A 12,664-nucleotide genomic window follows, 5' to 3' on the forward strand; every position below is an offset into this window, starting at 1 on the left:
ATTATGTGCCATACATGGAAGTGGGTTAACATAATTCCTTTTTGTATGATACAGTAATTATTCAATTTCTAGAAAAATCTTTGTCAAATTGCTCATAAACAGTTTCACTATAGAAAAAAATAGATATATTTTTTGACACTTTTTGTTTTGTAAGAAAGTGGAGATAGTATTGAAGAGCCTCCCAATTGTCAAAATCTGACAACAATCCTACAAGTTTTGCTTTACCTTCAAGTCTTGCTTTATTTTGCTATCTAGGTTTTTTAGCACATCTAATTTAGTTTAACTTAATCGTTTGTTTGATTAAATAATTGTTTGGGCACCTAAAACGTCAGTTGGGTTGCTTAAAAGAAATTTTGAGCTACTCTAGCAGATGAAACAAAAAAAATCTTAATTAAAGAGATATGTGATAAGTGATTGCAACGGGAACAAATTAGCACAACTTATTTGTCAATATTAGATTTGTTGTTTTGTATATTTTTTTGTTCTATTGTTGGTGACACAAATTGAAGACATATGGCCATTAATGATTGATTCATAATGTGATTGTTTTGTGTAGATTTACTGTTCGACATTGTGCTGAATAGCATCATGATGATATGTTTCTTCTTCTTCTTTTTATTAGATAATAAATAAATAAAATTCATATTTGAAAAAGGCACGATCTTTCTTCTCTATTCTAAACCAACCATAAACTTTGCCACCAATCAGATTCAATTTCTGAGAAGAACATTAATCTAGGATCTGGCTACTTTTGTCAAGCAGTAGGTGTCTGTTGGGTATTTGGAGTGCAGTTTAATTGTGGAATAACAAGATGTCTATATTTTGGAGGGTTTAATTTGAGAGATTATATAAGTTTACCTCATTATGCATGTTTATTGTGCATGATTTAATATTAGAAGGTTATGTACTTTTGGTTTCTAAGGTTTTGCTCTCAAAATATATTTCTGAATTCAGAGTTATAGTGTTATGATCTATTTTAAAGTAGTGAAACTATTGATTTTCATATAAATGTTTTGTGGTCTTTGGTGAGCTTCATTGGATTAGTGATGTGAAATTTAGTTAATTAATACCCATTTGGTGTCAAAGCATATAAGAAAGTGATTATTGGTATATGGATACATTTACAATTTCTTATGGCATTATTCATGATAAATCAAAAGGCATATATTACACCTTTATACAAAGTTTTTTTTGTGCAATTGACTTTATACTTAAAGCTTCAGGTTCTGTCTTAAAACCCCGTAATTTTTAGAATTGCGATCTTGGATTTAGAACAATTAGATTTTTCCCAATAGGATCTTCACTTTGAATCAGATTGAATTGCATATTTGAGATTTGAACTTGAAGTAACAAAATTAGTCAACGTTAATAGATAAATTTTGAAGACAAGATAAAAATCAGATTATATCCGAAATTTTTATTTGCTAAGCTTGCATTAGATTGGTTGTTTTAGGACAGTGCTTTGAGATTCTTTTATATAGTGGTTTGTGCAAAATGAGTCTCCACAACTTATAGGGTAGTGGAAGTGCTAATTAAGCTACAAGTCATTTGGTTGCCTATATATTTTAAAATGCTCTATGTTTTCTATCCCTTTTTATTTTCCTTTCCTATCCATCAAGTGCCCAGGAATATTGAGGGTTCATAATAATTTTTTAATGAAACAAGCCAGACTGTTTTCAGCATAAACCTTAAGCTAGAGAGAGAAAAAAGAAAAATAGGAGGTTGTAGGTTACTAGCAACAAATAACACAAAAGTTGTGCTTGGATTTGTATGCAGGGAGTTTCACTCTATTTAATTTGATCATGTTCAATTGAGTTATCAATCATAATGGCCATGCTCTTTTCTTTTCTTTTTTTGGTTTTTTTTTAATGTACCTATATGAATTAATTAGAGTGCTCTGCACGTTTGTAAGTAATTAGCCATTTGTAGTAAATTTGGAATGATGTCCAGGTGGCTATCAAGGCTATTGGAGCATTTAAAGCCAACTGCAGTTGTTGATGCAGATGTGATTTTCAATGTGAAAAGTAAAATGCTGGTGAGTTTCATTTAGTTTCCATTTATTTTATAATGTATAAATCATTAAATTGTGTTTAACATTCATGAGCTTATAATGTGGTAAATAGTGATTCAGATCTTCTAGAGTTCCTAGGGTACTCTACCAAGTAGAGTTCATTAAATCCTAACCACTCCTTAATGATTTAATGGTCTAGATTTTGCCATGTCAGCATTTCATTAACAATCATCTTAATTGTTTTGTTTACAACATTATTTTATTATTTCAAGAATATTATTAATGAAATGCTGACATGGCAGAATCTAAACCATTAAATTATTAAAGAGTGGTTAGGATTTAATGAACTCTACTGGTAGAGTACCCTAAGAACTCTAGAGGATCTGAATCCTGGTAAATAGTGCTTATGAACCATTAGTTAAGGTGCCTTACCAGGCTCTTATAAAATATTTGTGAAAACGTGAAAGAAAATATATGTGCAATGTGTGTGTGTGTATATACACACAAATGTAATCTTTAGTACAGTTACTTATTTGTTTTAACTTACATTACTTATAAATGAATTACATGAGTTTGATTAACTGATTTTGGCACATTACCAATTATTTTTATCTCTCTTTTTTAGTGTTACATTTTGCTATAGGCTTTTATTTCCTTGAATTCCAAACCAATTGAGAAGGGAAATTAAGGTATCAGTGGAGCAAAAGTTTTATTTTAGGAGAAAGAGCTGAAAATTGGTAGTTTCATCATTTTCATGTAATAGAAAGTTCCAAGCTCAATCTACAAATTACACATAAGTTCTTGAATGGTAGGGTATAACATGGGTTCCGAAATAGGTGCCTAGGATCAACTTAAGGATAATGTGTGATAGGTTGGATAATTGATTGATTGGTGTTATTATTGCTTTCATATGCCTCTTATAGCTTCAACTGAATTCATAGACAACTTACCTTCTTCCATTAAGAATTTTCCAATTTTGTTATTACAACTTGAGCTGTGCATTTTTTGCTTGCTTATAAAAAAGGATATAAGTGCAATTTGTGAAAGTTAGAATAACAATTTGTTGTCATTTTTCTTTATTAAATGAAGATAGAAAAAAATTTGTTATATATTTTTTAGTTTTTCATAGATAGGTGTTTGTATATGAGTTTGTTTAATTTTATATTTCTGTCTAATTTATTGGTTTTTGTGATGTTTCCAGCAAGATGGTTTTCCTTTTTTGGTGATTTTTATTAGCTTTACTTACACTAAGTGCTGTTTGTAATTTGTATGTCTGTTAATCAAATAGTTTGATGAAAGCAATAGATATAAGTGCAATTTATGAAAGTTAGAATAACAGTTTCTTATCATTTTTTTTATTAAATGAAGATAGAAGAAAATTTGTTACATATTTTTGAGTTTTTCATAGATACATGTTTGGAAATGAGTTCGTTTAATTTTATATTATTGTCTAATTTATTGGTCGTAGTGATGTTTCTAGCAAGTGGTTTTCCTTTTTTGGTGATTTTTATTGGCTTTGCTTACACTAAGTGATGTTTGTATTCCTGTTAATCAAATAGTTCGATGAAAGCGATAGAAAATTTAAATAGAATTTCATAGTGGGTTTGTGTGATTGTGTCTGAAATTGTAATTTTAAGATAGATTTGCTTGATTTTGATTGCTCAAATTTATTTGTCCTAAAGTAAATGTATCACAACAATACTTTTTGGGTTATTGATATTGTTGGGTTCCTTAGAATAATGGTTAGAACTCTAAGCCATATGGTCGTGGTTGTAAGAAAATGTTTGCTCTACTCTTTGGCCTCTACAACACTCTAATATGTAACATTGGTTACACATTTTTGGATTGGATATTAGCTTTACGATGTTGATTATAATGATAGAATTTTGTATAACCTTATACACGTTCTTATGCAGTGACCACATGACACTTCTTAAAGCTTTTGAAGGATAGAAGGATGCAAACCGTAATGAAAAGAATCCTATCACCTTGCAAATGACAAAGGATATGAGAATGCAATTTGTAGATCTATTTAGCATTGGCTTTGTAAACAAATTGATGAGTGCTAATGTAAGTTCTTTAAGATTTTCAAATTTTAAAGCATTTGATTTGCTGAAATCTTATAGTTACTAAAAACTTTCCTGTGCATCACACGGATTAGCGACTAGTTTTAATAATAATTGTAAAAAAAATAAAGAGTGAATATTCTACGTTGTATGAATACTATATTCAAAATGTTTTATAACATATTATAATTCCAAAGGTTGAAAAGTTATATAACATATTATAATTCCAAAGGTTGAAAAAGAGCACTGGAGTTAATTATTTCAATGATTGTTTTGGCTTTTTCCATCACACAGTAGATAATAATGTGTCACCAAGGACAATAAAAGAGATGGAAAATAAGATTCATTCCTTCACAAAATCATTGCTAATTGATTTAGCAACAAACACAACGATTTTAAAAAACTCTTCCAAACTATTTCTTTCAGGTCAATAACAATTTGCCAAGGACAATAAAAGAGAGTCAATAACAATTTGCCAAGGACAATAAAAGAGATGAAAAATAAGATTCATGCCTTTACAAAATCATTGCTAAATGATTTAGCAACCAACATAACAGTTTTAAAGAAGAAACTCTTCCAAATTATTGCATTTAAGTCAAGAACAATTTGTTTGTGAAAGCAAAAAAACATGTACAAAACAAATAAAATATTAAATACTTTGCTGCATATGCACATTACACAATAATCAACCATGAATGACTAACCTATGCACTTTTACTTGCTATCTTTCCTTTTGCATATCCATTGTCCAGTTGATATTTGGCCCCAAAAGAAAACACCACCACCAACAAAAAAATAAATCAGCTGCAACTACACCACACTCTCTCAATTGATACTTATCAGTTGTAACTTGCCCACGCTGTTACAGATTTTTGGCTTCAGTCTTCTTGGAACCAAATCCCTCAAGCATAACCACCATCAACCAAAGGCTTATTTAACATCAGGTTACTACAGCAGGCCGCAACCTAGTTCCAGAGGGAAAAAAAATAGCAATCATAAGTACTAAGTACTAATGTTTGGTCTATCTTTTACTAAATGCTAACATAGTGATATTTAAGGAAACATTTAAACTTACTGGAATATGCAATAACAACTAACTAAAATTAAACCAAAAGAACCAAAGAAAATTGACGGTATAAAGAGTTCTATAGCCTACAAATTATGGCAGGAAAAAATGATAGTAAACTCTACACTCTAATGAAAGTAAGATAGAAATATTAAAGATGAAACAATCAGCCTCTAATGACGAAGAAAATAATAACACAGGGAAACATCAAGTAAAATTGTATCTAGACTCAACTATTCGATGTATCTTATAGCATTAGACTCACGTCCATCTATCAGTTTGATCTAGTAATTGCAAAACACCAAAGTGTCGTATCTGGTAAAGAATGTTAGAAATCTGTGTTTAAACAAAAGGACAGATCACAAAGCATAGCAAAAGAAGAATGCACTATATGAAAGAGAGACTACAAAAAGAAGCTGAAGCAATCATTGTAAGGAATTCGATTACAAAGCATAGGAAAAAAAATCATACCAGTTTTACAGTTCAGTTGAATACAAAATAAGAATTCATTGAATTAAAAAAAAAAAACGAAGAAAAAAGCATATTAAAATATGCCATTCAGAGCCAAATCAAAACCAAACAGATCAATGGACAAAATTTAATTCAAATTATGAGATAAATAGAGGGAAAATTAGGCTATCCTAACCTTTTAGTTTGATGTAGCAGCTCTTCTTGCAAAATACCCGTTTTGTACCTGGCAAAGAACTCAGTATTCAACAAAATGACAGGGTAAGAAGGTTTTTAAAATCACAGCAAAGAAAGATGAAAGAGAGACTACAAAAGAAGTGGAAGCAAACATTGTAATATGGTTTGAGTTGCAAAGACATGAAAGATTTTTCCCATAAAAAAGGTAATTTATCAGTCCCAAAAAAATTTAAGCATTAATGTGTAAACATACAGCCATATTTAGTGAATAGTCCGCACAATGTTTAACATTTTGTTGGTTAGTTTTTAACAATTTGTTGGCTATTTCCCATATGATGATGGCTAAGGATTTGGCTTCCATTAGCCAAGGATATATAAAATAAATACTTAAAGCAAGATTAACATCAAACAGTAACACTTTTTGGCACAAACTTGAACTGGAAAGTTTGTTTTCGTCTTATACATAAAGATTTTAAACAACCAAGGTGAAATTTTACTTTTAACTACAATAAATCAAAGGATAAGTCCTTAATGTTACCAAAAGAAAAAACCAAACTGAAGCATCCAAAGAAAGAGAATCAACCAATCTATTTTTTAAAAAGGGTAAAAGAAGAACCCTAGACAATTAAGCAAGGGGAAAAAATTTTAATATAGATATATTGAAGAAGACAAATTGTAATTCGAGTAGTATAAGCATCAGATTTTAAGTTAAAACATATATATATATTTAAGATTGAAGATGCTAATTCGAATAGGAGAAGAAACAGTGAGATGATGTGGACCTTCCATATATGTTGCAGAGAGGAGATGGGGGAAGAGCACAAACACAAACAGCAGATGCTGCAAAGACGAGAAAGGGGCAGAGCACAAGCCCACCTATTAGACTCAACCCTATTAGTCCTTTATTTATTTATTTTTATCAATAAGTAATCTTCTTAGTCCTTTCCATGGTCTAAGCACCCTCAAATTTCACAGTAGTATTCATTATTAGTGCAGTAATCAGTTTTTACCATTAAATTAATTGTGAAAAATGGTTCCTACAAAGCAAATCCCCCCACCTTTCAAAGGCAACACAGCAATGAAAAATAACCCACTATTTGCCTATTAGATTCAACAATCAATACATCATCTTGGATGACAGTGAAGTCTTAGGAAATATGCTTCAAAAATATATATAGAAGAAGGAAAAACTCAGCTCTACCTTTTCACTTTGCTATTGCTGGAATTTGCAGACAACTTCTAAACTCCATAGATTTGGTCTTTTTCTGTGCATGGCAGAAAGCAAAAAATAATCTGTGGGTTACTGAAGGAGGACATTGGAAAAGAAGCTGGGGTCTGCAAACAAACAAAGAATCAAACAAAACCCCTCAAAAATCTAAATGCTACTCTTAAAGAAGATTCTGATCGAATTAAATACAATAACATGATTCTTTGATTAAACCAAGCTTGAGATAACCTATAGACTAAACATAAAACCAAAGCTTGAAATAACCTAGAAACTTTAATTAAATCCAAACACAAACAAACGGAGAAAAAAAAAAAAAAAAAAAAAAAAGGTCTCATATTAATACAAATAGAGCATAAACTTAGAATTCTTATGGTGGAGGACATCAAATACTGAAACTACACAATTAAAAATTTGCTAAAAAGCCCTTTTTAATGCCGTTGAACCAAAGGCCAATGATTCAACCATAGCAACCCAAAAACTAAAAGCAGATGAAAGGAAATATTTCAATTGCTAGAAATATTTAAAAAAGAAAATCCAAAGAGAACTCTAACATTCTATACAGCTACTGGAAAAAGGTGGAATAAAATTAACGAAATTGATAAGCCAAGAATGTATTGACCACTTGTAATGAATTAACTAATTAATTAGCCAAGTTGATTAATTAATCAAATTAACATACAATATGCGTTGCAACACAAACAAATCACCAACTAATTAAATATGCAGCTGAAATTAAAGTTAACACAGTAATTTGTTTATAAATGGGGAAAACCTCCAAGGCAAAAACCCCACCGGATGATTTTAAGGTCACTACTCCCAAAAATTCACTATTATCACAACAAGCGGTTTCAAGTAAAGGAATCTCAGTACCTTATACCAACCTACAGTTGAACCTTTACCCTAATACCCAAATGGACTTGTTCTGTAGTGACAATCTCTCCTTTTAATGCACAGCTCTCAGTACGTGACTAACCAATGAATACGCGGATCCTAGTACGCGACTTAATCACCAACTTAAGAAAGATGTTGGCTGCAAAGTTCTTTAGTTCATCAACACGATGAAGATCAAGAAGCTCCTTGGTCACAAAACTCAACGGCGTACAAACGCAATAGCTTTTTCAAGAGATGAATTAGGGCAAATTCTGTCTTTGATCACAATTTGCATGAACAAACTTTGTTACACACTTCTACAACTGTCTAACTTTTTACGGCCCTTAAAATAATCCTTATATATGTTTAAGGTTGTGAGAAAAGAAAACCTAAACATGTATTTACGGATTGGATGAAAATCAGAACTGAAAATCTATTTTCCATAAATCTCGATAGATAGCTTATCTATTGAGCAGCTGTCAAGCTTTGGGCTAAAACAGCTTTTTTAAACCTCGATAAATACTAGTTGTCGCGCTTGCTTTTGAGCTTTAAAATCCAGCACTTCATCACTTGGTTCTTGAATAGACTTGCATGGCTTTATCACTTGAACTTGAAACCTTGTTCCTTGAAGTATTAAACACATCCTAAATCTACCCAATTACAAGTCAAGTGCATTTTGTCAAAGGATTAGCCAATTCTAAATTGACATATGTTCCTAACATGAATCACATATATCCTAACATGAATCACATATGTCCTAACAGAAATCATAACAATTTTACAGGTTAATTTGCTCCGAGAACAAACCAACAATAATGTGTTGATTGTGTTTTAGAATCAAAGAAAAGTTATTTTCTTCATATAAAAATCTTGTAGTAAATTTTTCTGCATAATTTTGTATTAGATTTATTCATGTTTGTTGTGATTAATATATGAGATATATTTTTTTTATTGAATTAGAACTTGATTCGTAAAAGGCCATGATTATTTTATCTTTGTCGCAGTGACACATGTCCTTATCATGAACTTGGATAAACATATAAAGTTGATGCGATCATAGCATAAGAGCATCTACATCAGTAATCTTTATCCATGCTGGAAGAGAGAGAGAGAGAGAGAGAGAAATTCTTAAAATTTACAGGGTAAACCTTTGCCAAAGGAACAACATGCCCATATTAACATATATGCCCATAAGATTAACACAATGCAATGCCCATATATTAGAATTGAGTAATACCAAAATTGGAACACGTATATTACAATTAAACACACACAAACTAAGGAGAAAAATTCCATAGATCATTTACTCAAAAAATCAGATGTCAAAAGCTCAAACACGCAAAAGCAGCAAAAGAAACATCACAAATTTATGCATAAAGCCATGCCTATATAACTTTTAAATCATCTAAATGCAGCAATATTAGAAGCAATTTTAAGGATTCTTTCTTACTCATAATGGCTTTCGCAACATAAAAATCATAATCAATCATGTATACATTTCATAAAGAACAAATAACAAATTTGTTAATGTTCTATTTCCAATATTCTTAAAGAGATAATTAATTTAAAAATTTGAACCGAGATAGTACCAGTGTTCAATCCTAAACAATTTAAACTATAAGCTTTAGCAATTTCGAACTAGAAAATATAGATTAAATAGTGTCATTATGAGAAATAATTAAACTAAAATTGAATATGTAATAACTACTAACTAAAATTAAACTAAAAGGACCAAGAAAATTGACGGTATAAAGAGTTCTATAGTGTAAAAAATTACGGCAGGAAATGGTAGTAAACTCTATACTCAAATGAAACTAAGATAGAAATATTTAAGATGAAACATGTCAGCCTCTAACGATGGAACATTAAGTAAAATTGTACCTAGACTCAACTATTTGATGTATCTTACAACATTAGACTCATGTCCACCTGTCAGTTTGATCCAGCAGCTCTTCTTGCAAAACACCAGTGTCATATCCAGTAAAGAATGTTATAAATCTGGGTTTAAACAAAAGGACAAACAAAAAAATTATTTTAACATTATACGAAAAAAAATGAAAGAAAGACTACAAAAAGAAGTTGAAGCAATCATTGTAAGGAATTTGATCACAAAGCATAGCAAAAAAAGAATCAAAACAGTTTTATAGTTTAGTTGAATACAAAATAAGAATTCATTGAATTAAAAAATATGAAGAAAAAATCAGACTAAAATATGGAATTCAAATCCAAATCAAACCCAAAGATATCAATGGACAAAATTTAATTCAATTTATGATATAAATAGAAGGAAAATCAGGCTATCCTAACCTCTCAGTTTGATGCAGCAACTCTTCTTGCAAATTACCCAAGTGTCGTACCTGGCAAAGAACTTAGTAAATCTATATTTCAACAAAATGACAGGGTAAGAAGGTTTTTTTAAATCACAACAAAGAAAGATGAAAGAAGGACTACAAAAGAAGTGGAAGCAAACATTGTAATATGGTTTGAGTCGTAAAAATATGAAAAATTGTTCCCATATCAAAGGTAATTTATCAGTTCCACAAAAATACTTAAGCATTAATGTGTAAACATACAACCATATTTAGTGAATAATCTGCACAATGTTTAACATTTTGTTGATTAGTGCTTAACAATTTGTTGGTTATTTCCCATATGATGATGGCTAAGGATTTGGCTTCTGTTGGCCAAGGATATATAAAATAAATACATAAATCAAGATTAACATCAAACAGTAACACTTTTTGGCACAAACTTGAATTGGAAAGTTTGTTTTCGTCTTATACATAAAGGTTTTAAACAATCCAAGGTGAAATTTGACTTTTAACCACAATAAATCAAAGGAAAAATCCCTTATGTTACCAAAAGTAAAAGCAAACCAAAGCATCCAAAAAAAAAGAATCAACCCATCTACTTTTAAAAAGGGTAAAAGAAGAACCCTAGACAATTAAGCAGGGAAAAAAAAATTAAATATAGATATATTGAAGAGGATAGATGGTAATTTAAGTAGTATAAGCATTAGGTTTTAAATTAAAACATAGATATATTGAAGATTAAAGATGCTAATTTGAAACAGTGAGATGATGCTGAGCTTCTGTAGATGTTGCAGAAAGGAGATGGGGGTTGAGCACAAACACAAACAGCAAATGCCGCAGAGAGTAGATGGGTGCTCTGCACCCATCTATTAGAATAGATCTGTTTAACTCTTCTTTTGGCTTAGAATTGTGCCACAATACATTGCAGCAATAAAGATGAAGCAAACATCAGACACACATTAATTTCAATGCTCCCAAAAAAGAAAAATCAAATCTAACTAAAATATGCAAAATAGTGGCAGTATTCTAGTGGTATTTCTCTCTGCGTCTCACTGAATATGGAACCTCTGTTCTCTCTTAGTGTATTTTGCTTGTTCATATTGTTTTTTTTTTTTTTTTTTTGGTGTTTTATTTATATTGAAAAGGTTTAAAACCAAGCAATTTCTTTTCTTCAAACGGTATTTTAACTTTATCAAAAAAATATATTTTAAAAAGCACCCCCACACTGCCACAATCTACACTTCCACGTTTAGATTAAAAAGAAACACTCCCACCCAAAAGACACACTCCAATTCCCACGTTTAGACTTAAGAAAAGAAAAGAAAAAAATAAAATAAAAACCCAATCCCTAATTTAACTCGAATACCCCAAACTAAAGCATTCTTACCTAGATTCCTTAATCAAAATCAAATTTAATCCAAACATTTAAGTCAATATCAATCCGACCAAACTAACCAAATCTAAATAACAATTAATCCATAAATTTTAACAATGAAAAAAAAAAAAAAAAATTTACCGAATCTGATGGTGGTGTGAGATCGGACTTTGGCAGGCATACGGCCTAGTGAACTCCCTCTCTCTATCTCAGCCTTCTTTTCTTTTGGTTTCTACCGGAACAATTATCCCTCTTACGAAACCTAAATTATTTTCAATTCCCACATTTGAAAACGAAAAGGAAAAAAACAATAACAAAAACAATAACTTTACCAGTTATGGGTACACGGCTTGTCTCTCTGATGGTGGCAAATTTTTCAAGTTCTGTGTGCTTGCAGTACCAGCGGTCTAAGTCTGGCGAGTGACCCAAATTGCAATAAACAAAAATCATAGCTATCGCAAGATTTAGGTTTTTACTTATAAAATTTATTTTTTAAAAAAATAAAAAAACAAAGAAAGCAAAAAAAGGAAAAAAAGAAAACTCACTTTGTAACAGTGCATCGCCGGTTGAGAGAAGCAAGAATTTTGGTGATTAGAGTCCGACGGTGTTACTGGCCTGAGATGTCTCTGACTCTGCCTCGCCTCTCTATTTCTATCTCTGTGTAGCAATCTTCTTCTTTTTTCTTTTTTTTTTCTTTTTTAAGCGGTTAGTTTCCTTTTATACAAATAGAGCTCCCAACAGTGTTTTAACGTAGCAAAAAATTATAATTTATTGCTTTTAAACGGTTTTGCAGCGTTACCGAACAATATAATTTATCGCTTTTTAATTAAAATATGACTGAATTTTAGATAACCTTTTTTCCTATGCGACAATATCTCCTTAATTATAAAAATCAACTTTCTCTCAACTTCTGCTATTATATATAGCATATAATATAGATATATATATATATATATGAACTTTTCTTTTTGTTTTTTTATTTTTAAAGTATTTTAGGGCTTTCTTAAAACTAATTAACGTGGGTATTTGCATATGCTCAATACTTAATAGTAAATAAATAAATTTTAAAATAAAATTATTAAAAAAATAAG

The 12,664-nt window shown here is 30.5% G+C and overlaps 1 long non-coding RNA gene across 7 annotated transcripts; it reads right to left on the reverse strand.

Annotated features, from left to right (window-relative positions):
- Positions 1-4,542: 4,542 nt before the first annotated feature.
- Positions 4,543-12,275, reverse strand: LOC142610757 (uncharacterized). Of its 7 annotated transcripts, none has more exons than XR_012839879.1 (8): positions 12,119-12,275; positions 11,906-11,986; positions 11,715-11,825; positions 10,194-10,243; positions 9,768-9,884; positions 6,990-7,123; positions 5,790-5,837; positions 4,543-5,042 (listed from the first exon to the last, which is right to left on the reverse strand). It is a non-coding gene; the product is annotated as an uncharacterized LOC142610757 (long non-coding RNA). The 7 variants fall into 7 exon arrangements; XR_012839877.1 differs by having other exon boundaries at positions 11,715-11,835; XR_012839880.1 differs by having other exon boundaries at positions 11,906-12,025; positions 12,119-12,274.
- Between the last annotated feature and the right edge of the window lie 389 nt (positions 12,276-12,664).

This window comes from Castanea sativa, chromosome 9 (assembly GCF_040712315.1).
Source record: "Castanea sativa cultivar Marrone di Chiusa Pesio chromosome 9, ASM4071231v1".
Taxonomy (NCBI): Eukaryota; Viridiplantae; Streptophyta; class Magnoliopsida; order Fagales; family Fagaceae; genus Castanea; species Castanea sativa.